At 44.2% G+C, this 27277-nt stretch overlaps 1 protein-coding gene across 1 annotated transcript in view; it reads left to right on the top strand.

Annotated features, from left to right (window-relative positions):
* HPCAL1 (hippocalcin like 1) overlaps positions 1 to 27277 on the top strand; it is a 253210-nt gene that overhangs the window by 57777 nt on the left and 168156 nt on the right. The window lies entirely within an intron of this gene.

The raw sequence follows: 27277 nt of genomic DNA, 5'->3' as shown, positions 1-27277 counted from the left end.
TACAGAAGAAACAGCTCAATTAAACAGGCTAGTTTAGTGACCATAACCCTCCCATCTTATCTAACTGAAGCTCATCAAAGCCCAGACTGGGTTTCAGCAGCACTACTTCAGCTTTTCAATGCCCTCCATGACCATAAAATGTAAATAAGAGCGGATTTTTCCCTTTGATTTTCATCTGTCATACACAGGCATAAAATACCTACTTGGGCTTTCAGCTCATCTCCATTATCTATGCCCTGGTTTGCTTTGCCTGCGGAGTGGGTGTCCTGAGGCTCCAGGGATGTGCATTAAAACTGCTCCTGGCGTGCTGCACTGCACCCAGTGTTCCTGGGAAGCAGCACCTGTGTGCAGAGCACAGATCAGGCCAGGTCCTGGCAAGCCCTCAGCTCCTGATCTCTCAGTGCTCTCTGTCAGCAGGTTGTCTGAAACGCATCTGTGCAATCTGATTTTCCCCCCATTGAAGTCTGCTCATGGAGGCTCATGCACAGCCCATCTGTATTTCATCCTGACATCAGGCGCAGATCAGAGGGACTCCTGGGTCTTGCTGTTCACGGTGGGCAGAGGTGCCCAATGACTTTGTTGGTGTTTGAGTCAGAAGCCTTATTTTAAGGGCTTGCTGGGATGAAAGAAGATATGCTGTGATCAGAAGGGTGGTGTCAGAGGGAGAGCTGTCAGCCGTGGGTGTAGATCAGTCTCTCTTTGGGAAAAGGAGCTGGTGGTAATAGCCTGCAGTGCACATAACAGCACTCAGCATTTATGGCCAAGTAATCTGACTAGTGCTAAATGCTTTCAGGGAGGAAATGAGGGAGACAAAAAAATCCCCCACCATTAGGAAATGCTCATCAATGAAAAGATTAATGCAATGTATAAATCTTAAGATGGCTTGAGGTACTGAATGTAGATGGGAAATGCATCTTAAATATGCAAGATTTATCAGGTGATTGAAAGATGAGAAAACTAAGTAGCTGTGCTGGGTGCAGTGGTCAGTCCATTTTACTGATGTTCCAAATAGTGTTATTGGTACAAAATAGCCTTAAGCAAGAGACTGGATCTGTGAAAAGACCTCTTCCTAAATAAGATTTCTTCCCAAACTGAGGGAGTTCAGCTGCTGTTCTTGTATCGGGTAGTTTGTAAAATTTCTGCTTGTCAAGAGGTGGTTCAGCCAAAATTATGAATATCGCTTTGGAGTTTTAGAATATTTATAATTTTTCAAGGCAAAGGGGAGATGGGCATGATACATGTACATTTTTTATTTCATTCGATCTTGTAATTTTCTGGTGCCAAAGATGAAGATAAATATTTTGTTGCAGCTAAGAGACAGATGTGTGCTGTGTATTTTCAAGTAAGTCAGATTAAGAACAGCCCTTTATCTAACCCTACAGCTTGTGCCTCAAAACCATCTCAATCAGTGGAATCAGAAGCTGCTTAGTCCAGCTGGGGGCACATTACAAGAAAATTCCCATCATTTAGTCTTCCTCCTGTAGCTTTCTTTATTAGATTATTCCTTTATTTTTAGTTATACTCTGGGCAGCACAAATCTGCTCACATATAGGCATTTTTAGATGGTGTTTTTGTGACTCATATGCCTGTATTTGAAAGATTCTGTTCCTTGGATGGGTCTCATTTCCCAAAGGGCTTGCAGAGGTACAAGAAACACTCAGAATACACTTTCAGGAAAAGCTTTTTCTTATAACCAGAGTTATTCCAAATGGATATTCTGGTAGTGTCCAACAAACCCTAGTGACAGACCCTTTTTTTGCAAGAGGCTATTTTGATTATATTGACTGTAATCAATAAACAATCCCAGCCACAAGTGTGCGATTCAAGGTCTGTCTACGCTGCAGCTGATTTGGGCATTTCCAAACATTTCCACCCAGCTCACAGGAATGAGCTGTGAAACCCACGCAGGTATTCCTGCCCAGGCTCTCCAGAGAGACAGCGAGGGAATTCAGGATGGTGATGCTCAGCCTGAGTTCAGGCATGACTGGAGATTTGCTGGCCTCTTTGTTTTCCAGCCTGATGTCTCCATTTTAGAATGCAGAAACCAACTTTTTTTTTTTAGTGGAGTAGCTGAAACTTGCAGGTATTTAGTTGGAAAGCGGATTCAAAGACACCTAAAAAGTTACTCTGGAAGGACGTTCTCAATACCCATGTAGGGTAGAGCCTGAAAAGCCCAGAAGGAGCCCAGAAAGACAAGAACTGAAGGCACCCATCCTTATCTAAGACTTTGTGTAGTCCTCTGTTAAACTTGGCATAAACAGCTTGTCTGAGACTCATAGGAATTCTGTGAGAGGTGAAAAAACAACACTCAAATCCCAGACAAACCATTCTTCCCCAAACCACTATTGTTGATGGATGGGCATTTTCCCTTTGCTCCCCTCACATGAATGGATATTTCACTTGCCTGTACAATCAGATATCTCCTGTGAAATCACAGCATCAGCGTGTGCTGATCACTGAGCATCCCACAGGCTGCTGGGAATGCTGTGTGATTGCTCTCCTTACTTGGCTCCGGTGTTGATGACTCCCATGATTGCTGGAGCACAAAAATGCCAGCCACTATCTCTGCAGTGGATTTTGCCAGTGATGACCCTTTGAAAAGCTGATGACCCGAAACAGGAGATATGAGGTGACTGTCTGGGTTTGGGGGTATGAAAGGCTTTTCTATCACACGGTGTTTTGGAAATGTCACCTGTAATTGAAACTTAATCTTCCAACAAGTTTCATCTGGCTGTTATTTGCAGACAATGTGAATGTTGCATTTTAATAAATGGCATCTAAACTAAAAGGTTCTGTTGATTTTGTCTATTTTTTTTTCCCCAAAAGGTACTGACAGCTGGGGTGTGGGTCCTAGATTAATTTGCCTTTCACAAATCAGATACTTCCTCTTCCCCAAATATAATTTTTAAAAAATAGTCTGGGTAGCAAAAATCCAACGTCCCAAAACTTTGACCTGCTGTAACAGGACAAGTAATACTGATTCCATTTGGGAACTGGCAGAGCTGAAGAGTAGGAGCAAAAAGAGAAATCTAAACTTGTGTCTGCACCTAGCTGGTAGATATTGCCCAAAATCAAGGACCAAGCAGATTTAGGTCAATGTAATCAGAATTTATGCAGCACCTAACTGCATAAAAGAAATAAGAAATATTTCTTACATTTAAGAAATATATTCTTATATTTTTGTATAAGAAATAAATTTTGCAAAGGCAGTAGAACATAAAAAGTTGCAGAGGAAGTTAATCAGAAATATGAAACAGTTTCTATAGCAGAAAACACTGAATAGACTAAACTTTCAACACCAAGAGATGACTGGGGGTGATATCAGATGGTTAGAAGAGGTGAATAAAGGATAATTATTCACTGTATTTTATAATAGAGTGTCATCAGAATGTAAGGCATTGCTACCAGAAAATTTCACACAAGAAAAAGGAAGAAATGTATATGGAAGACACAGTTGGTTGTGTCAGTCAAGCATAAAAGTCAAGTGTAGCACCCAGTGCAAGTATTCTTCAAAATGTTGGTTGCTGGAGGATCTGGAACAATGGGAACAGTTAATGCTTGACACATTTCTTACACCTTCTCATTGCCACCTGTTGCTATTCAGTATCAGAAACTTGTGTGGCAGCTCTGCATGTAATAATAATAATAATAATAATAATAATAAATAATCTGACTTTGCCTTTTGAATGGCATTCAAGGACGAGCTCCTCCTGCTATCTTGGTGTGGATCCCACCATTCTGAACCCAATTGAAGCCTTGGACAAGCCTGTCCATCAGCTTCCCAGAATTTTCTGTACTCATCTTTGGCCTTGGCATAGAACTTCCTTGGGTGACTAATGCCAATTGCTCAGATGTGCCAGTTCTCAGAAGCAGATCACTTCAAAATATTTTGTGATCCAGGGCTGGACAAAGAGCCACTTGGTCTTTGCCAGAGCAGCCTAAATAGATGAGACTGTGTAGCCGGATTGCAGTCACATTTGGGGTAGTGATAGATACTGGTCTTAATGTTACAGTCTAGCACTTGAGAGATTCCTCCAGGGACCTCACCTGCGGGGAAGTTACGTGACAGAGGACCTACACCAGCACTTTATAGCTGTCCTGACTGCTGGGTGTCGTGATGTAACCCAGCTAAGCTCTGCACAGCTGCTCCTCCACTCCCTTCTCCTTCCCTGCAGTGGAGTGGAGAACTGGGAAAAAAAGTCAAATTCGTGGGTTGAGATAAAGACAGTTTAATAGGACAGAAGCAGAAGGGAAAATAACAGCACTAATAACAATGATACAAGAATTAGAGTGTACAAAACAAGTGATGCACGATGTATTGCTCACCACCCACCAGCTGATGCCCAGCCAGCTCCCAAACACTGGCCTCTGGCTGGGTTTCCCCCCAGTTTGTATGCTGAGCACGGAGCCATATGGTATGGAATATCCCTTTGGCCAGCTTGGGTCAGCTGTCCCAGCAGTGTCCCCTCCCAGCTTCTTGTGTGCCTCATCCTACTTGCTGGTGGGGTGGGGTGAGAGCCTGAAAGGTCCTAGACTGAGTGTAAACAGTGCTTAACAACAGCTAAAACACCATTGTGCTGATAACAATCAACATTGCTCTCATCCTCAATCCAAAACACGGCACTATATTTGCTACTAGAAATAATATTAACTCTGTCCTAGCTGAAATCAGAGCAATGTTACCCCCTTATTCTATACAATTTATGTCATGCCCAGCTCCCACACTTTTCAATAGATCCCAAGTAACCACCATCACTTTTCCTGTCTTCTGATAAATAAACACAGATATCATTCCCTTAGTCTTTGTGCCATCCCCCTAACAACTCCATTGACTCCATTTAGTCCATGACTTTGGGTTTCATCTGTCATTTTACTTCTTGGGACAGGAGAGGTGGTGTGTGGTGTTGGATTTTTGCCTGCTGAAGTCAGTTGACATTCCATCACTGCTGTGCTAGTTCAGCTCTACCTGGGCTCTATCTTTGCTCAGATTAATCAAAGTTTGTTCATCATGAATGTGGGTGATTCCTACTGTAATGCCCCTGATGTTGCGTGTAGCCAGCTCAGGAGTGGTGACATGAGTGTTTTATGGCATCATATAACAGTGCCATCATATACAGTGTTTTATGGCAATTAGCATCATACAATCCAAATCACTGGCTGCTCTCACACAGAACCAGATCCTCTGGAACAAAACTTTGATCCTCCCACATTACCCACCAAGTGCAGCCAGGTCCTTGAGAACAGCAACCCCATGGATGGGCTGTCATTGCCTGATGCAGGAATAACTCTGATTGTTTTCCCCAGAAGCTTTTTTGTGTGCACTACAGGGACTTTATCCCCTTCTACACTATGCAGAAGTTTTGCTTGAGCACAGCTGGCAGATCCTCTAGTGCTGACTGCCCAGGTGGCCTTTGCTAAATGTGTATCCCATTGTTTGAAGGTCCCACCACCCATTGCTCTCAGTAACAGTCTGTTCTATCATTCAATTTTCCTGGAGACTGACACATGACAGGGTATAAACCCACACAATGCCATGCTCTTCAACCCAGGTGTCCATGAGGTTGTGTTGGAAATGAGTCCCCTTGTCTGGCTCAATTCTTTCTGGGGTGCCCTGTTGCCATAAGACCTGATTTCCAAGGCTCAGGACAGTGTTCCAGGCAGTGGCATGGGGCACAGAATATGGTTCCAGTTATCCAGTGGTTGCTTCCACCATCATAAGCACATGGTGCCTGCCTGGGTGGGTTTGTGGGAGAGTAATAGAGACAATCTGCCATGGAATATCCTGAGTACCTACACCCTATTCCTGACAAAGCTGGTCCCCTTTGGAGGCAGATGTCATGAGTTCAGGTGAGGGGCAGCTAGAAAATATGTTACTTGAGCCTTGGTGTTAGGCCCCCTTTGAGGGGGAAGGGAGCTTGACTGTTAACCCTGCTTTGATTGTGGCTGTATCTGAACAAAAAAATTGATGGACCAGAGACTGTTCTTTTGTATTGGAGACAACTGGCAGAGCACAGCTTGCATCCATACATTTATATTCCCTTCCTCTCCAATCTGTGAGGGCTGCACCTTGACATGGCCCATGCCATCCCCAGGCCATGCCTGGGTGGTGTCTGAGAGAGTTCTGAGCCCCTGAGGCTGAGCCAGGGGAGGCACAGTGACAATTTGATGGTGGGACACACTGGGGCCACGTGCAGTGTGTGGCGTTATTCAGCTGCCCCTGCAGAGTCCCCATGTGAGAGGAGGTGGCCCCAGCGGCCCTCCTCTACCAGAGGGGGTAACATGGAGCTCAGTCCTGCTGGGGCTGTGTGCCCTCCACCCTCCTGGGTGGGCTCACAACCTGCAGGACATGGCAGGACAGAGTCCCCTGTCCAGTGCAGGGCTGCCTGTATTCCCCCGCCTTTATCAGCCCTCACTCTTCTCCACTGATTCCAGAAGAAAACTCCAGAGAAGTGTGTCAGGCTGCCTGAGCTGTCTACTTCTCCCTCCTCTCCCAGGCCAGATGCCTAAAATTGCAGTGGAGCATTGCCTAAATTACTCACCTAAATGAGACTGACTGGAGCCTGTCCAACATGTCTATTCTAATGGGTGGTTTTATTGCCTCAGCCTCAATTGTTTTGGAATGTGCTTTGTTTATAGCAATAATTGATCATGCTTTGTTACAAGTGAATTAGTGGCAGCTGGAAGATCTAAGCTCTAATTTTTCTTCAAACTGGGAAAAATCTTATACCATCCATGGCTCATGTATAAGAAAACCCCTTTTCTTTTTTTCCTTTTACCCCTCTAGTTTTGGAAATATAGTTCCAATGCACAACCCACGATGGGAGTCCATTATAATCTATGAGTTTGCTGCTCAGGACAAATCTATCATTGGTCTTTTTGATTTAAAAAGATTCTTTGATGTTTTTTCATTAGCCAGAGTCTAACAAAATACTTTACAAATATTGCTCCAACATAACACAGCTTTCACAAGGCAGCTGAAGGGAAATATTCCAGATGCTTCAAGGAGAAGCTTTGGTGCTCATTATTACTAGCAAGGGCAATTTTGTATGCACAAAGAATTGGCTGGTGAGGGGACCACGAGGCATGGTCTGCAGCAAGTGTAACCACTTGAGCTTATCAAGGTCTGCAGGATAGTTAAAGCTTCTGAGATAGATGAAAACCTTTGAATAACAAACCCCTGGTACTTAGAATAGAGTATTTTAGAACTGTCTTCCAATTTAACACTCACAGAAAGCTAAGTGAACAGTCCAGCTAAATAATGTGGCAGTTTAAAAGACACTTCAGGCTGTGTTCAGACCTGCCATAGTTCTCCAGTGATCCCAGTTTGAAGCACTTGACAGTAGCCCTTGGTGAGGCACACCTCTCAGTTCTGGCTATCTGTATGGTAATGGAAAGAGCTGGTCACTTTCTAAGATGGTCTGAGTCTTGGGAAAGCTGAATTGTGCTGTGGAGTTCTTGGCTTCCCTACACTTGTCCCCACTGCTGCAGGTGGGATAAATCTGTGCCTGAGTGTCTCTATGGGCTTGGAGGAAGATGTTCTCTTTCCTGCCTGCATTGGCCTGCCTTAAAAAGTCAGCTTAAATAAAGGTATTGGCTGTACAATTGCAGTGTGAAAATTAAAGTAGATTCAAAAGGCTTGAACAAAGACAACATGGTTTAAATGACAGATGGTTTTCAGAGGATTGGCTGATGTTTCCAGTAATGAGGGATGGTGACTTTAATTCAGGGAGATTCAGCTACAGATGATTTTAGGTCTGAAACGTCTAAACTGATTCCTCCTCCTAAGTAGTCATAAAAAAATTTGTTTTTCTGGTCTGGAGCAGGAAACCACCAGAAGCCAATGACAATATAAACTAACCCCCAGATTCCATCAGATATAGGGAATGAGCAGGTGTCACATATTTCCTGGTCTTTGATGCCTTCGCTTTGAATGTTTCACAGCAAAAAAATGCTTAAAAACTCTTGAAGACTTTTACGGTGTTACATGTTATGCCAGGAATGCTGCTGTGGTCTTCTCTGCTTGAAGGAAAATATTAGACAAAGCAGCTGTTCTGGTGGCCGTTACTGTGAGTTTAAAAACATTGTGTTGACTAATTTGACATCCTAAACTCTCATCATATTTTTGTTTGCAGCAACAGGTCCTGGTGGAGAGTTACTCTTTAAAGCAGTGGGCTCTACCAGGCTTTTTGGCAGTGGTCTTTCCAACTTCAGAGCCATAGTTCCCTGGCAGAGTCCACTATGCTGTCTGTCTGTTCTCCTTGGACCTCCCCCAGAAACCCAAGTTGTCATTTTAGACAACCATACAAGTGTTTCTAAGCTTCAAAAAGCCTGAGCTTTTGTGCATCTCTTGGCTGCTGCCCAAGCCAAATGTCATTGCCTGTCCCTTTGATGTGAGAGGAGCACTGACAATTTGTGACAGTTCGTGCTTAACCCTGTGCACTGAGCTCTTTAAAATATAGAGCTTTTATTGTTTGTTAACCTTTCAAAAATAGCTTGATTTAGAAGCCTGAGAGACAAGATCACCTTGAAAATGGGTGCTTAGTTATGAATCCAGAACGGACCCAAAATTTCTTGTGTGGTTGGAAGATATTGATTGCTCTGACCCAGTTCCTGAAGATATGGCCAAGTGCTCTTTTAAGAGTTGATCACAGCTGTGAAAAAGTTTAGTGCACATCTGTGGATATTTGTACAGCTGATTGAAGGATTTAAACTCAGGCACCTAATGCCAGGCAGGGAAGGAAAGGACTCTACAGAAGATCTGCAGCTCCGCAGTTTGTCTCTTGTCCTGGGTCATAGAATCAAAGGACATCCAGAGCTGGAAGGGACTCACAAGGATAATCAAAGTCCAACTCCTGGCCCTGCAAAGGACAGTCCCAGAGCCACACCATGTGCCTCAGAGCATTGTCCAAAGGCTTCTTGAAGTCTGGCAGGCTTGGTGCTGTGACCACTTCACCAGGGATAGTTTCTGGGCTCTGTTGGGAAGATCTCTTCCTCCCACCAATAACCATGGAAAGCCCATCTTGTGAATGGGGCAGGAAGTGTTGGATTGTCCTGCTTGGTCCTGAGACATTTATGTTCTTGGTTATCCTCTAAATGGGTTTTTTCCTTTCTTTTGCAGTTGGGATGAAACCAAATGAAAGAAGCGGTGCTCCAACTTTGAAAAATTGAAGGCTAGGGTTGATTTTGAAAAATGAGTACTTTGCATTTTTTAATAGACCTCTTTTTATTCAAGTTTAATGAAGGCAAAAGAAAGAGTTCTGAAAAATGCAGCCAACCATGACAAAATAGAGAAGCCATGCCTGCATGTTGGAATTTAGCTGTGTAGCAGTATATAAAAAAGCAGGAGGAAAGGAGGCAATTTTATCACTATTGACAGGTCAGAGATACACACAGAACAGGTTTCAACTCCTTCAGAGCAGTTGCTGAGGTTTTGAAGCCATATCTTTAATTTAAATCTTTCTTGCTGTTATCTCTCTCCACTTGTACCAGGCGGCAGAGTGGTGTTGCCAGGTTTGGCTGCATTTGAGTGCCTCTGCCAGCCCTGCTCACACTCCCTGCTGCTGCTGAGGGTGTCCTGCTGGGCAGGATGAGTGGAAAAGCTATTTGCAGCTCTGGGCTCTCCAAGAGGCAATGCTGAGAGTTGGGGTTCCCCCTCGTTCCTACCTCTGTCATGCTATGCAGAAAGGTCTGCTTTCCAGTTTCTGCGCAGGACTTTGCTGACCTGAGTTTTGTCTGGTCAGAAAAAATTGACACAGTAATACCTGGCTCTGAAACTTGAAACCCTCCTTGTGGTGAAAGAAGTGTGTTGGGCATGTGAGTCCCTGCATGAAGGTGATCGAATTCTCCTTCTGTTTTGTTGACATCTAGTATTGAACCCAAGGCTGCATGAGATGAATTTGGTCTCCTAAACTGAGGTGCTCAGTGCACAGACTGTTGTGTCCTACTGCACCAAACATCTGTGCAGATATGTGATACATGTGAAAAGTCCCTGGTGTATGGACCTCAAATACAATTTGCCTCTGAAGCAGAGAGACAGCCAGCCAGCTTGCTTTGGGAAAGCTGTGCTGCTGCTCTAACACAACACTTAAGCTTTGTTTTAAAACCATGGCTGTCCTGAGGACCCCTTGGCCACATAGGCTAGGATGGATTTGCTGACTTCTTCTTCTTTCCTGCATGTACCCTCTTTCCCCATGGGGAATTTTTTTCCTGTGGGATGGTATCACATTTACACAGATTTCTGGCTCTACATCCCACCCCATCCTTGCAACAAACCCTGTGGCATGGTGCATATAGTGTGCATTGCTTGAGGGGCAGAAGCCAGAGTGTCACTCTCTTTTGGCAGCTGCTGGGATCCCCCTTGCATGTGGGACACATTCAGCACTCTAGGGGGACTGCTCCAGCACCAGAGGCGGGATGATGCAGTGGAGCAGCCAGAGAGGTTCCTGGGCACTCTGCATGAGCACATTTCAGTTTAATGCTCATTGGCATTAAGTCTTTTGAACCCGAGGTGTGGATATGGATTTCTGCCTTGGCACTTGTTAGACACCTTTCAGATAGAGGCTTAAGTGTCCCTTTACACATTTTGGAGTTTTGCCTGGCTCACGTCAGGCTCCCCTTGTGACTAGGACTGCATATTTGCTTAAAGTCTTATTTGAAAAGTTATCTTCATAAGGAAATGTAGGATTTCCTCTATTCCTGAGTGCATTTCTCATGGAGTAACAGCATTGTTTGTCCATCTTATGCTCCATTTCCCACCATGATCTTATCAAGTTTCAAGTGGGAGGGAAAGGAAGCAGTCAAAGGCAGCAGCACAGCAATACAGCCAATACAACCCCGGAGCAACACAAGCTCATTTTGAAAAATATTGTCACTCCTGGCAGGATTTTGACTATTGATAGCATTGTATAACAAGCTGCAAGTTGGAGACTTCTAAACATGGCTTTGCTTCCAAAGAGACCCTTCTTGTTCACATGCCCTGAATGATCATCACTGATCTATGCTGCTTGTATGGACATTCCTGGAAATTGTGGCTTGTGCCTTTACCAGAATTTTGTTTCAGCATGAAATCAGAGCTGGAAGTGGTGAACAATAATCATAGTGTGACTGGGTTGTTCCATCTGCAGGATGGATTATTGAATCTCATAGCTCTGGGGCACTTCTGGTTTGCTCCGTGAGAGATTCTTGAACTGCTGCTTTGAGGCTTTCTGGGGTAAAAATTAGGAAGAACAAAATTTTCCAGGTATTTATTGTCTAAATAGAAGGAAATGAGCAAGCAGAAAATGAAAGCTGATTTCCAAACTTAAAAAAACCCAACAAAATTTTGCTTCAAACTGTGTTTAAAAAAGATTTTAAACTCAGAGTGTTCTAATTCAAGCCTTCTTTATCGAAGTCAGTTTTCATAGAAGCCCCTTAAGGCTTCATTGCAGAAGGTATGGTTTTGCCAATAATTTTTTTGGTAGGAGACATCATGCTAATCATGGATATTACCTTTAAAGCAAATTCCTCTCTGCATATAGTTTTGATGCTATTACTGAGCTCTTGATACATGTATGTATGTATACATTTTGTATTCTCATTCATCCTAAAGATATAAATCAATGGTGTTACAATTTTCTGCCTCATTTGAATTATTAGCATGAAATGCAGGTACTTCTTTTGCTGTAAACTGCTATCCTTTCAGGGTAGATGCTAGGAAAATATTTTTTATTAATATAACACTTTATTTTGGCTTATCTAACAACTAAGAGCAACTAATGACAATCTGTTTTGCTGGAGATGCTAGCTGCTGGTAAGCTGTGGCCCTAAGAGATGAATTTCAATTTATACTTAGCCAGTTGGAAAATATAATCTTTCTCTGAGTAGCAAAATAATGTATTTTTCTATTAAGTTAGGCGTTTTTTGGACACAGGACTGGTTTTCAGTACTCTCTATGTATACTAGTAAATAAAAGAGAGTCAAGAACTGATGTTTGTGTGGGAGGCCAAGGGGAACAAACAGGTTCATGTTGGTTCTGCTCCCTCCAGAGCAGGCTGGCTGCATCCACACTTAGCAGCACTTGGCCCTGGCTCTCCCCTGGGCCCCACATAAAACTCTGATTATTATTTTTACTGCATTTTTCCAGTTTCACTTGTCTAAAGGAAAATGAGAGAAGTATTGCAGCCCACCACAGCAGTGGGTTTTCCCCACGATCCTGGTGGTGTTTTGCTGCTACTCAGCACCAGGACATGTGAGGTTGCAAAGCCATCCAGGATGGTTCTGGAGAAGTGGGGGTGCAGAGGGAGCCAAACATGGTGCTCTCTTCTCAGATCAGTCACACCAATGGTCACACTGGGGAGGAGTCCTGCAGTGAACCATCTCAGCACACATGTGCAAACCCTGCTTTGCAGACAGCTGGTGGGGAAGGGTCAGGGCAGAGCAAGAAATCACCTGACTGAAGCAGTGCCTGATGGCCAGGGCTTAGTGCTGGGCTTCCCCCTGTCTCCCTTACTTGGGATGTAGATATATTATGGGTGGCAAACACTTTATATAGGGAATTTTAGAAGGAATGGAGGCTGGGGAGGGTTGGAGGGCTGCGATTTTCCCCTCCCCACCAGCACCACTGCTTGCTGCAGTCTGCAGCCCTGCCCATGCTGTGATCTGTGGCACAGACATTGCTTTGAGGATGGCAGCTCAGGGGTAGCTGGCTAAGAATGAAAGGAGCCACCCTAAAGCCATGTCAGAGCCTGGCAAGACTCTCAATGGGCTTTTCTGTCACAGGATGCACCCTCTCACCAGCCCCAGCCTCAGTGGGCTCCAGGTGGGCCTGATCTGGAGAAAGGCTGTTCTCACCTTTCTTAGGCTGGGAGAGAGGACTGCCCAGGCAGGAGAACCATGTGTCAGCATCTGCAAGGCTCTGGGCTTGCTGTGGGAGCTGGGTTAAAATCTTCTAGATGCCATTTTCCACTGATGGTCAAACAGATGCTGGAAAAGCACTGCAGGAACTAGGATGCAATGTGGCTGAATGCTGCTGGTGGAATGGCAGAGCTGTATATAGAAAGCTGTTATTTTTGCAGATATTGTGGCTTCTGTTTTGTCTCCATCATCTGAGAAGGCAGCTCCTGGCATTCCAATAAAACTATGGAGTTAATTTTAATTACTGACAACTGCAGCTTGGGTTGCTATGGAAACACAAAGAATTGCCACTTCTACAAGTTCAGCCTGTAACTTGCTGTCTGGAAATATCATATGGGCTCCGATTCCTCTCTTCTGTCTATCAGTGGCAAAAAAAGCATGGCCACTATATCAGCCCAGTTTAAAGAATGCACAATCAGTTTAGGTAAGAATAAAACCCCCACATTTTTTCTAATAGGTGCCATTTCTCTGTGGTTCTAAAATAAAATTGGTATGTTCCTAGTTTCCTAATGACTTGAAAAACAGTCCCCAATCAGTTGATGAAGGAAACTAGAGCACAAAATCATTGATATTAGAGTTGAAAAACAGCTATTAGGTCACACAGTCCCCATACAAAATTGTTCCTATGCTATTTTTTCCTACTACTTTTCACTGTCTAATTAAAAATGCAGCTGCATTTGTAATAAAGCCTCCTTCAGCTTTAGTTTCAGGGCCAGAATATTATACCTAAATCACGAGTTACTGGACAAAGAAGGTTATTTCCATTCTGAGCTTTTCAGTTTGCTGCTGTTTTCTTAGCCTGAAGAGTCTCATTTTTACTTCTTGCCTTTTCCTGGGAGTAGCTTTGAAAAGTCAGAATCTGTATACTTTGTCTTCCTAAAAACTACAGAAAAAACTTGTTTATTTTTTACATCCAATTCACTAAAAATATAGTGTGTTAAACTGAGGCCTGGAGTCAGTGCTATAACTTGTTGAAATTAGTGGAGTTAAACCCATTAACTCCTGGGATTCCTTTCCCTCTAGTTATGCTTTACATTACAAATTATGCAAAGTGTCTCAGTTGCTGCAGGTCCTAGAGGAGCTGGACTCTCCTCACACGACTCAAAGGTCTCTCAAGTACTCTTTGCAGAACAGGTTTGTTAAAAGCAAAGACTGATGTACTTTTACAAAAGGAATACTGAGTGGGATTAGAGTTCTGCCTTCAGCTTCCTCACTGTAAATACATTACAGATTTCTGTGGTTAATATTGTATCCCTTCTCCATGGTACTCAAACACAATTCCCACTGGTTTCAGCTAACTGTCCCATTTTGGTGGCAAGAACACACTGTCCCCTCTGGGGAGGCACCATCCCCTCTCCCAGAGGCTGCCCAGGCACAGTATTACCTTGACCAGCAGCTTCCCTGCCCAGTGTCTCCAATCCCTCCAAACCACACTCAGCTGTGAGTGCCTTTCTAAATAAACCTTGTGTCCACCTTCATCTTGTGGACTTCCTCCTAAGCCATCCATCTCAGGAATTCAATTGCCTCAGACTCTGTGGGACAGAGGGAGAGCAGGTATGCCCAGACTTGGACCTTGAAAGCCTGAGCTACCCTACAGAAATGCTTCCCCCTCTGTTGACTTTGTAGGGAGCTTGGGCTAGTGAATCTCTGGACCCACTGTTAAACTGTTTGGACTCACCCAGGGCATTTGGACCAAATCCACAGGGATCCCTCCTAGGAGAAGCTCAGACAGTAGATGTGAGCAGGCCTGGTTTCTCCTGGGGACAGCCTCAGGCGGCGTGTCTTAGGTTACAAATGCAAGGGGTGTGTATTCTATTGCCATCTGTTAGAACCAGGTGGGGCAGTCATCTTCTGTTAATAAGCCACCTGTCAAAACTGGGGGGGGGGCAGTTTTCTTTATCTCTTCCATACCAATCCTCCCTCTGGGGAAATATCTTCTCTTAATGGGCCATTGAGCCTCACTGCATGACTGATTAAATTTCATCATCCCATTGGGAGATGCTCCACCCAGGGGGAGGAGCCAAGCATTCCTACCTGGATATAATCTGAGATTTAGAACACCACAGCAGCATTTTCCTGGATTCCCAGAGGAGTAGCTTTTTTCTCTTCTGGGTTCTCAGAGGAGGACCAGGCCCATCTAGACCATCACTGGACCTTCAGAGGACAACTCTACCCTGCTACAGGATTCCTGCCTGACCAGAACCACATCTGTCACTGCAGGAGGGCTGCAGCCACCATTTAATGGGACTGCTACCAATATCCTGACCAACAGGGTGTCAGGTGTATTCTGACTCTGTTAATATTGCTTTATATTACTGCATTTTTATTTTTCCTTATAAAGAACTGTTATTCCTACTTCCATATATTTGCCTGAGAACCCCTTAATTTCAAAAGTATAATAATTCAGAGGGAGAGAGTTTACATTTTCCATTTCAAGAGAAGCTCCTGCCTTCCTTAGCAAACACTTGTCTTTTCAAACCAAGATACAGCATCCCTGGCTTCCACTGGGAACAGGACACAGGTTCCCACAGCTTCACCCCAGCAGTGCCCCTTTTTCTCATATGAGACTTCCTGGATTTCAGTGATCCAACCTTTCCCCTCCAAAAAGTTGTAAAACCATGTGCTGCTAACCTAAGTGGGGTATCTAAAAATTATGAGGAACTGGACTTATCCTAAAAGCCTTCTTCATTCTCTGATTATGTTCCAGCTAACTCTTTTGCTTTAAAAATTGGGGGATGCACAACTGATGCTCTGGACAGAAGCTTTGGAAGTCTCTGAAGCATGAGGGAAGTGGCCTGGGTTTGAGTGCAGGGAAAGTCTGACACAGGATCTCAGTGGATATCTTAAATGAGAGAGAATCATTCCCCCTATGTTTTACACTAAGTACTGCTTTGAACTGGAGATTTAGGAGAATACAAGAAGGTTAATTAATGCTCGGCTCTATCTAGAACTTTCCTCCAGTTTGCCAAACCAGGCAGAAAGTTTTAATAAATGAAAACAGTGGGTCTGACACATCTCTACTGCTATACTTGGAGGATGGATAAAGAGCACAGACTGTGTGGCAGCTTTTGTGAAAAACGTTCAAATGGCTGACAACTCACATCTGAGCTGATGAATGACTCAAAAAAGAGCTTAGCTCTCAATCTTGCTGTTGGCACCCACAAGGAATCTGATTCCAGACACGTGTCCTTTTGTGGTTAGGAAATCCATAGCTTTCCTGTGTGCTCAGCTGTTGGGTGATCACAAGAGGGAGGATGTGAGTGCACCCGCCTGCTGAGCCATGTCTGGCTTTCAAGGGAAGCTGCCAAGGACGTGAGGGAGCCAGATACAATCTACTGGTCCTTCTTCAGCAGCTTCTGCAGCCAGGATGGCTGTGCCCTGCCTCTGACAAGTCAAGTGGTCTCTTTTCTCTTGTGTTTGGGCTTTTGAACAACCCTATAGGTAATAATATGTGGTTTGAGACAAACCACATTGTTGACTGCTCCTTGACCTTCTTTTGTAAATTCATCTGGTCCTTTCATGCTGGGGAGTCAAAAGCCACCACAAACACAGTTAGTATGTCACTTCTGCTCTTTGGGAGTTTTGCTGGGAGGTGATGGAGGCAAACTTCCACCTGCAGGACCAGATGTGGTTGGCTGTTTTCCACTGTAATGAACCACTCATTTGGAGCTTTTCCCTTTCCTTCAATTTTGCTATTTTCTAGGCCCCTGTACAAACTGCTTGTTCAAGACCTGTTTAAAGTGAAGATACCATACTGGTTTGGTCTGAATGCTTTTTGTACACACACTGCTTTCACATAGTCTGGGTTGTCTCTTGATGAGATTCCCTACGTCACCATGAGGCAGGGCAATTTTTTCAAATGATCACAAAGATGGTAAAATGCAGTCTAGGTTCTTTAGTACTTCCATTGGAAAGATATGCCCTGGAAATTCATAATAAAATAGTAATTAATGCATGTTTTTAGCTAATCAAGGACTTTCATTGCAAAGTGAAAAAATTAAGCTTGTCCCATTAAGGGAAAAGGCTGACTGTAAGATTGCTTTGTTTGCAAGTGAAACACAATCCTGACTTCTAAAAGTGAAGGGGGAAAACATCCCCAGCAATTTCCCAGTATGGTTGTGAAACAAAAAGTAGATAAAGAAAATCATGGCATTTGAAATTGTGGAGGATTTTTCTGAGGAAGACTTTTAGACGCTCAGAATAAATAACAGCTGTCTGCAACAAAGGGCATGAGATGCACACACAACAGGAACGGGTCATGAGCTGCATTGAATTGTGCCACACAGCTACTCCGCAGAGCAGCTACAGCAGCGAGGGAAGGCTGTGTGCAATAAAATCTGTGTACTTGATGCTGTAGGAAGTCTTTGGCCTCTTCTTCTCCAAGATGAGCTCTGCATTTGGGGTGTGTATCTCTGAGGTACAAGGGGTCAAGGGCATTAGCTGGGACATAAGAGGGAAAAGGGGCCACTGTGAAGAAGCATCAGCTGCTGTTTGGGGCAATTTTGGGTGTGCTGCTTCTGAGGATGTCCAGAATCAAGAGCTTCAGGTGGAGAAGCTTCACGTTCCCATCTTGGCCATGAGTGAGGCTGGAGGGTCCTCGTGTGCAGTAGAGGGCATGCCCAGCGTTTGGGGACTCCAGACCATGTGGAACATATAGCACAGATTTAGACCCACCTGAGCAGAAGGAGGATTTATGCCAGACTAGGGGACACACCCCTGAAGACCATGACAGTGATGTGAGCTGCCTGGCTTGGTCTCCAGGTGCCAATGTGCTCAGCAGCAGCTGAGCAGTTTCCAGAGGGTCAACCTGCCTCTGCTTTGATCCTGAGGGCTTGGTATGCTCTCCCCAGACATGCTCAGCAGACAGTTATGGCTTTTTTTGGGATCTAAAGTGCACTTAAATGAGATAGATGAGTGTCCTTCTCTGCCATGGATTAATGGGCACCAGGAAGAAGAGAGCAGCCCCAGAAAATTCCCTTGTTTTATTGCAAGTTTGTTTTATTGCTGTACTACATGGTGAGAGTCCAGTGGCTGCAGTAATTGGTTTTATTGGGTGCTTTTATCCAATATGTGCTAAAAACCAGACATAGAGCAGGTAGGAAAATGTTCCCATGTCTCCTTCCCACCTGGAGGGGGTCTCCTCCAGGGAGGTGCCAGCAGCACTTCCACCTCCTCACTGTGGCCCATCCCATGCTCCAAGCTAAAGGCATGATCACAGTTGGTATCAGCAAAAGTCATGCTCTTGTTACACATCAGAAACTCCCTCTCTCTTTGGGTCCTGTGACTCCTCAGTATGCATCACAGTACATTTTGTGCCCATTTCCTTGCAGAGATGACTCATGTGATGGAACGTCATGTTTCCCAGTGAGTGACGGCAGTAACTGAATAATTTCAGTGCCTCTGAATGCCAAATTCTGAAACATGTTTCTGTTTTGTGCATAGTAGACTCCATGAGAAGGCTGAAGAAGTCATGTGTTTTTAGAATTCAGCTTCAGTTGCTGATTGTCTTTTTCCTGATTTTTCTTCTTTTCTGATTTCTTCCGGTAGTCTACAACACTTGAGCTATGTCTGAGTAATGATTTCTTTGGCAATAGTCCTTCCTTATATTAAAATGCAATAATTTTTACATTTTAGAAAGCTTCCTAAAAGTCAAATTTCTTTTCCTGGGTGAGATGTCTTCCTTTTTTTTTTCCTTCAGTGTGTTTAATCTGGCGGCTAGTCAATACAGTATTGTTATTCTTTCCATGGTTTACATGGTGATCAATGAATTTACAGAAGAAATTTCCTTTTTTCAGAAGATTTTAGTCTGTAATTCCATACCAGTATATACTACTCAAAAATAAGTATCAAGTAGCATGGAAGATGAACTGAAGTGAGAGTGAGGCATAAGCAAAGTATCTGTCATACCTAGCAGTTTTGAAACCTTCAGTCTATCATTTCATGTCTCTGAATTAATGAGAAACTCCAAAATTGAATTTGTGCAAAGCAAATGCACTGACTTGGTGACTTTGATACATCTTGAGTGGCCTTTTGGGAGAAGCAGAGCTGGCAAGTGGCAGCCTGAGGGGTGTTTCACCATTTACCCAGAACATCTGATGCCCAGGGAAGGCACATGGTGCTGCCTTGTGCATGCTGCACAGCACATGGAAAGAGACAATATCCTCCAGGAGGTGACACAAAATAGGGGCTGAGCTTCTACCCTGACATGTGCTCTCCTTTTGGCACAGACAGGGACAGAGAGGAGGAGGGAGAGAGCAGAGCTTGCAGGGGACAGGAGCTCCCTGTACACCCAGGGTTGCTCTGGGCTTAGGGTGGGTGCCTGTGACCCTGGAGAGCAGCTGGAAATATGGGAGGCCTCTGACCTCCAGGGCAGGGCTTGAGCAGCCCTGTGGGCTCCTTCCCTTGCTAATGCCATAGACTGGAAAGATTTCCAGCTTTCAGGCTCTTCATGATCTCACTGTTTTCTTCAGGGAGGCTTTCCTGAATGCTGCTGTGTGCCTTGCACCACTGGGGGTGCTCCCAGTAGCCTCTCAGCCAGGAGGAGATGGATCTCCCCAGCCTGAGTTTGGGTTCACTCTGATTTGGCATTGGTGGGGCATTTGGCACTGCCTTACCTGACATTGTATCCTACAGCCAGCCCTGCTTTTCTTTCCCTTGGCACTTTGTCCTTCTCCTTGAGGGACTCTGACTTGCTGAGGCTTTGCTGATGAAGGAGACTCTGTAGGCTTGAGCTTATCCTTTCTTACTTTTATTTCTATTTTATCCTTTTAGAGATTCAAGTTGAATGTATTAATCCCATTCTGAATTCTGTTTGACTAAGACACGTGGTTTTAGAAAGGACATCACAAAATGGAGAATTTGCAGTAATGCACTCTCAGGTTTCATCTCTCAGTATGAAATATAAGTGACTTCTTTCTTTGAGGCACTTTCTTTTAGCATTGCATCCCTATTACCTATTATGTGATTCTCTGCTTGTTGCACCTTCCTCTTCTTTCCTTCCTGTCTTTCATGTTCCTTAATTTCTGCTAAAATTTTCAACCTTTTTATCTGATTTTTGCTTTTTGCTTGTAAGAGCAATCACAGATCAGCACCAAATAGCTGTATGAGTTATAGTAACTGTTTTTTATCTCTAGAGATTCTAAACTTTGTCAGAACATCCTGATAATATACTGATTGAAATTCCCCTCTGAAGTCTCAATTTAATACACACTGTTGTTTCCCCTGTAACTCTTTGCAGACAGACACTGATGTTTTTATTTAACCTCTTGAGAAGACACAAAATGGGAAACAAGCAAGTAACAAGCGTTTCCAAATCCCAATGCTATAAATCTGTTTTGTTTCCCTTCTGCTTTCAAAAGTGGCAAATTATTTATTTTATTATCTGATATCACACCAATAACAAGAGGAATCTGTTCCGTGCAGTCCAATTATGAAAAATTGCCTGAGATAGAATGACTCACAGTGGGGCTGTTTTCCTGTTTTTCATGGCACTGTTTCAAGGAAATATTTACCTGCCTTAAGTGAGGAGAATTTACACTTAGCTGGCAGCTGAAAACCTCCAGTCAGAAAAAAAAAAAGAAATTGCCAGATAAAATGTTGGTCTGTCGCTGCTGGTTGGACCATTTTCTTGATGCATGAAGTCTAGTTGGACCCCAGATGTTTTCTAACCTCAGCCAGTGGTAGGATTTAGGGCATTGAGATGGTTTGGAGGGTTCCCTGAATTCCTGTCCAAACTGGTTTTCTGAAAAGCTCAGTACAAGTTTGACCACTCAAATGCCTTCTGTTCAGATGTGAGAATGTGAGGGGATTTGATTCCTCTGGGTTTGTTGTTTCAACTGGTTAGTGGTAAATCAGCTCAAAGACTGCATCATTCCCTGGATGTGTGTGAAACGTTGGTGGAAGAGAAATGTTAGCAGCACATATCCATAATAAGAATAGAGTGTCAGTTATTTTATTTGGTTATATCCACTTCCAAATGGTTGGATCCCCTCTTGTGCAGTGTTACAAAATGGAAGTATCTAGAAGAAGCAGAGATCAGACTTCCTTGCCAGAAAGCCATGTAACAGAGGATTACTTATTTTTTCCATATTAGCACAAAAAAATAGTTAATGCCTTGACCTCCAGCATTGACCTCAGCCTGCTGAGGCTTCAGCCTTTAGGAAGAGCTGCTGAAATGCACAGGTTCTGTTCATCAGGCTTTCTGATCAGAGTGGAAATATTATGAGTACATGTACATGGGCGTATAGACAAGCACAGAAAGACTGACTGGGTTGGTCTGCAGCTGCTTCAGAACACTCTGTCCCATCCCAGCCTCACTCCTGTGCCTCCCACCAACCACGGGGGCCGAGTTTCTGCACCATCCTGCCTGCTAACCTGGGCCCTGATGCTGTGCTGGCTGGGTGTCCTGTGCAGGGAGGGGAGGTGGTGGAAGGACACAAAATCAGGAGCCTGCAGCATCAGTGGGGGACTGATCCACTGCTGGGAACAAAGAGCCTTTCTCAGCTCAGCAGCATGGTAGTTAAGATTTAATGCTCAGTAATGGAGGACAAAAAATTGTTTTCTAAACATGTTTATGTGACACAGGGGATAAGGCTGTCACTTTGGGTACAGGCCAAGTGTATGAATTTTCTATTCACCTGAAAGGTGGCACATGCAATTAGCCCTAAGGGTTCCATACACAAATTTCCACTCCCCAGTCCTGCCCAACAGCCTGGTAACAACTCTGCAGCCATTCTGGGTACTGAGCATGAAAAGAGAGCAAGGACAGTGCATTACTGGGGCTTTCAGTAACAGGCAAAGCAAATTTTCCTTGGCTTATTTCTCTCCCCTTTGTCAGTTAGTATGTTCCTGGGAGAGAAAGTGCTTTACTTCCAGATCAAGTGTTAAGATAAATGATTTAGAGCAGAGGAACATGAAGAAGGTTTACCAGGGTGGGCTTCTGTCAAAATGGTGGTGGTGGTGGTAATCACACATACATGTTCATATATGTAATATTTCTGTGTGTGTTTGTCTGGATGTGTTGCTGGAAGTATGTACTAAGAATATCTTCTTTGAAATCAGAAAATAACCCTTTTTTTCCTCCTTTGTGCCTTAGAGAACAGCAGTAGACACATTCCATTCTCCTGAAAAATTCATGCTTGTTCTGGGAATTTCTTTGGCCTCAAGGCAGCACATTTAGAAATGTACTTTTAAAAGAGCAAGAAAGATTTGCTGAGCCACCAAGTCTTGCAGAGGTCCCTGCCCTGAGATGGTCCTTTTCCCCCAACCAGCCTCCAGGAGCCTGAGCTTCCTGCTGCACTCAGACCAGCCTTGACCATGTTGTGGGGCAGGGGGCTTTTCTGGAGAGGAAGCCTTGATGTCTGATGCAACCCAGACAGGATGGTTTGCCATGTGCTGTGGTTTGCCACATACCGTGGTAAAAAAAAATAGAGTAAAACAATTCCTGCTCTGCAGAGTGCAATCCTGCTTTGAGGCAGACATGCAGATAGATACAAGAGGGTCTCACAGACTGTGAGGATGAAAAGAAAAGCTGTTAATGAAAGCAAGAGCATGCAGCTAACAGGATCATTATTGCCTGGAGCAGTTGTAAATCAATGGAAAGTTTAAAAAAACCAACTGTGCTGCAGCAGTGATGGAGTGACTCCAGGGTGCCTCTGGGTCCAGAAGAAGGCCTGCAGGATGTCCCAGGGGGATGTCCACCTCAGAGGAACAGAGAGCTTCATATTCAGAATGAATATGATCTTACCAGAATGAAGCAGCAGGGCAGACTGAGATGCTGAGGGTTCATTCGCCATTATCAGGTTGCCATCCTCTCCTGTACCAAGTCTGTAAGTGCTCACAAAAAGGCTGTTACAGGCCACAGACAAAGATGGTTTTCCTCTTTTTTTTTTGTTTATGAGACAATCTCTCTAAGTGTCCAACTTCTGACCTTTCTGATGCTAGAATAGCAGTCTGACCACTTCAGCCACCAGATGGTTTGTGATGGTGTGTGCTGTCTCACATCAGTGTGGTCTTCAAAGGCAACGAGACCACACAGTTTGTGTCCATTGGTCTTCTCTTCCATCCATCCATCCATCCATCCATCCATCCATCCATCCATCCATCAGTCTCTACTGCCCAGCAAATATCAAGACATTTCAGTACTGATGGAGAGATCTCAAAGACGATGTATCCATGTTTATATCATGACATTTGACCTCTGTCCACTCTCTGGAAAGAGGAGAGACACCAAGTAATGTCCCTGCACCCTGAGAGGTCGCAGTGAGAGAACAAGTACATTTGTTATTTGGAATCAGCACCTGCTGTCCTTTCTTCTGTGGGCAGCCAGAGTGTGTCAGGCTATAACGATGCTGCCGGACTTGTGGTGGTATTGTGTGGCTGGAGACCTTTTGGGAGGCAAAGCACTTCTCTTTGGAAAGCCAGTGAAAAGATGGATGCATTTTACTCACAAAACACTTAATCCATTGGAAAAATAAACCAGATTTATATATATAATAAAAAGAAAGTTCTTTATTTGCAGAAGCTGTTCACAGCTGTTCACAATGTGCCAGGCTATGTCTTTCCTGGAGGCCACAAACAATTCTGTGCTCCATGAATTGCCAACCTGCCATTTTTCCTTCAGCAGTATCACTTCACAGGGCTTTACAGGAAAGAGGTGAGCAGGTCTTTGCTTTTCATCAGGTGGCCAAAAATGTCCAGAAGCAACAGGATAGGGACAGGATGGCTTTCACATGGAACAGGCAGACCCAATTCCAGCTAGATGGATTACCATTCTGGGCTGAAGACAGTGAATATTTGTGCTAATCTTAGTGGTGTGGCAGGGACAGCTCTGAAACCTGCCTGAAAAAGAAACAGCACTGAAAAAGAAATCCTGGTTCTCCTCTTGGGCTGGGTTTTGGACATCTCCAGGATGACTGAACAGTACCAGGTGGATGTCAGCCTGGTGGGACAGGACTGTGGCATGCAGTGCCAGGCCCCTCCTTCCCCATCTCTGAAGGGTGGTGAGTCTGGTAGTGCTACTGTGTGCTCTGCTTATGACTCACAATGTGACTAACCCATGCAGGGAAACAGAAATCTGTGTCACCTCCTTGTGCAGAGGAATGGGGAGGCTCCTCAACTGCACTTTGAAGTATTGCTCAGAGTGGGATGGCAAGATCTGCCAAGTGGAGCCATCTGACAGAAGGTGGTGGAATGCAGGGTAGAGCTGATCAAGTTTTGTGAGGATTTAAAACATTCATTGCCTAGGCCACAACAATGCCCTCCTGGGAATATGCACATAAAGGAAGAAGTGTTGCATAATGGTTTATGAAACTCCTATTCAGAAATGCTCCAGATGGCACAGGGATTCCCCCAGTTGCATGGTTATGAACTGCTATCAGTTGGCAAAAAATTATATTGAGAGAAAACTGCCTGGGTGGAAGTGAGCCCTTTTACATTCCCCCTAAATACTACAGTTGCTCTTTCCCACTGCTGCTTCTTTGGTACCCAAGGCATCTTCCCACAGTGGAAGCCCACATGGATGAGCTTTTCATGGCATCAGGGTCACAGGCATAAGGCTGTGCTGTCCTAAGATCCACAGCACCTGCATAAATGTGCCCACATTTATTTTGATTTTGGCAAGTGGGAGCCATTCTCATGAAACCCAAGCAAGCTGTGCTGCACTAGCCACGCTGGCCACAAGAGCTCCACAGCTGGCTCAAGGCACACCAGCTTGGTGCCACTGCTCCCCAGCTTGAACCTGTCCCTCTTCTGGCCACTGGTGTCAGGAGGGTCTGTGCACCTCCTGAGCAGGACAGGCTGGTGGGCTGGCTCAAAACTGGGCTTTTACACCATTTGGCTTGCCAGCTGATCTGGCTTGCTGTGCACCTTGCTCAGGGTATTTATCACCAGGATTTCTCGTCTCCGTTTTGCTCTGTCACAGCTGCAGCGTTAGCAAGCGTTCAACTTATTTGTGTTAGGGCACAATGGGCTGCAGGTCATGCAGGGCTGAAATTACAGCTGTGCTCTATGGGCACAACACCACAGCTGTCTCCTCTTTACAGCTGAGGCTGTTGTCTTTCCAGCCTCTTTTTTCCCCGTGCATCAGCTGCTTTAAATACTCAGCATTCCTGGCTGTGCTGTCCAGGGAGATGGCTTTCTCAGACCCAAAGATGGTTGTTCCTCATTTGGATAAATATAAACCTATGTAAGATCTTAATAAATATAAATATTAAAGCCAGATATAAATTAAACAACTAGAACCCTCTCAGGCTGGGGTCCTTCAGGTAAGACAATCACAGTTTTAAATATCATAAAAAGTGACATTTCTTGACACTTGCTGTGTTTGACCTAGTGTTTGTCCAAGGCAGAGTTCAACATGTCTGAAGTCTTGCACAAGGTGTTGCTATAATTCTTTCCAATATTCCCATGGGTAGTTGTATGTGTTTGAAGTGCTGGTTGTGATCAGTGCAGTCTGACTCCTGTCTGGCTCATTTCCTCCTCTGTGTAAACTTTGCTTTCCATGAATCCTCATGAGTTTCCAGTCTTCTTTCTGTGAGAATGTGTGTAACCATAACAGAATTATTTACCTATTTGCAAACAAATGCAAATAGGTAAATAATTTTGCAAACACAGCTGGAACAAATTAATTTTTTAAAATTATCGTATTTGTGAAAATATATTGTGGTCGCATTCCCTCCACTCCGCTTTTTCTGGCTGATACTTGCTCAGAAATCTGGAAAAAAAATTTTTTTTTTCTTTTGATAAGACCACTACATGTTTGAGCTTTTAATTGTGATAAAAAAATCACCTTTGACAAATCTGCCAATTTAAAAGTCAACCTCCATTTACTGAAATGAAATAAAGGAATTGAACTTCAGCTCTCCCAGAGAATCACTCCTCTCATACCCTGAGCACACATTACTTCTGGATCTCTGTGGAATACAATAGGAGAGAGGTTATTGAATTGAAGTTTCAAGCACAGAAGCAGACCTCTGGCCAATTACATTTTTTCATGGATGAAATTGGACTAGTCCAAAAAAGAGAATATCAAACCACAAACCAATATGATGTAGAATCAAATAACTTCTGGGACAAAATGATTCTCTGACTGGAAAGGTGAGGGAAGTGATGCTGTATTTTTATCCTTAATATCTGCCTGCTCTTCCTACCTTGTTTCATGACTTTGTCTTCTATCTTAATCTTTGTTGTGTGACTGCTTAAAATTCAGTGACTGTACCAAGTATTAAATGTCAGAGTGCTTTTGCCTTTTAATTACTGGTCTTGTTGAGGGCGTGCTGGACTGTCCTGTGAAAGCTGAAACCATGAGCTCCTTCAGGACCTGATGAGGACAGTTCCCAAGAGGTCACCTGGACAGGATGGGGCAGAACAGACCGACTGGCCAATGTCCTGTTTGCTGCAGTGAGATGAGGTTTCATGATCAGCTGTTATGGAGTCAGTGCTGACTTTCCAGTATCTTCCTGTTCCTGCTGGAAGGGCACTTACATTCCATAGTTTGTATGAGGTGGTGAGCTATTATTTTCTTCAAATATTTAATTTTGTGGCAAATTTTACTACATTTACTTCCTTTCACATCATACCTTGCCCCGGGCACCTTTACACAAGATTCATATGCACCATCTGGGAAGCAGTCTGTGGGTGGTTGTGGAACCCACACGTACAGCTATTAGCTTCAAGGTTCTAATGCCTGCATTTATTGAAATGAAATAAAGGAATTGAACTTCAGCTCTCCCAGAGAATCACTCCTCTCATATCCTGAGCACACATTACTTCTGGATCTCTGTGGAATACAATAGGAGAGAGGTTATTGAATTGAAGTTTCAAGCACAGAAGCAGACCTGAGGCTGGGTAGGACATCAGCTGGTGGAACAGGCTGGCATCCAGTGTGGTCACAGCAAAGCTGTGGGGTAGCTCAGGCAGGGACTGAGGACAGTCCTGCTCCAGACTTCAGCTCAAGGACAGCTTCAGGGAAGAGGGGTGACCCTGCCCAGGCTTTAAGTGAGGCCACCAACCACCCAGACCCAGGCTACAAAACCTCCAGGAGCAGGGGAAACCGTTCAGGGCCCCAGCATATGCAGAGTAATTCCAAATAGCCATCTGAAAAAGCAAATACTTTGCTTGCACTGATAAGTGAGACAGAGACTTCGAAAATTATTACATGTTACTGATCTCCCACTTGGCTGCTTTCTGCATTCTTGCCTTAGTCTGGAAGGATTTTAACTGCAGTGGAGGAGATGTCACACATTGCCCTGGAAACGGCTGCACACTCTATCAGGGAATACTGTGTGAGGGAGCTGCTTTCAAAATGCTTTCCATAGGAAAATTTCCACTCTGAGAGTCCATGCCTTAGGAAATACTGGAGACTTCAGCACTGACAGCTGGAGGTTTT

This window comes from Melozone crissalis, unplaced genomic scaffold, assembly GCF_028551555.1.
Source record: "Melozone crissalis strain CALT ecotype California unplaced genomic scaffold, PUWL_Pcris_2 ptg000027l_1, whole genome shotgun sequence".
NCBI lineage: Eukaryota > Metazoa > Chordata > Aves > Passeriformes > Passerellidae > Melozone > Melozone crissalis.
The sequence above is the reverse complement of the archived record's forward strand: the minus strand, read 5'-3'. Positions and strand labels throughout refer to the sequence as shown.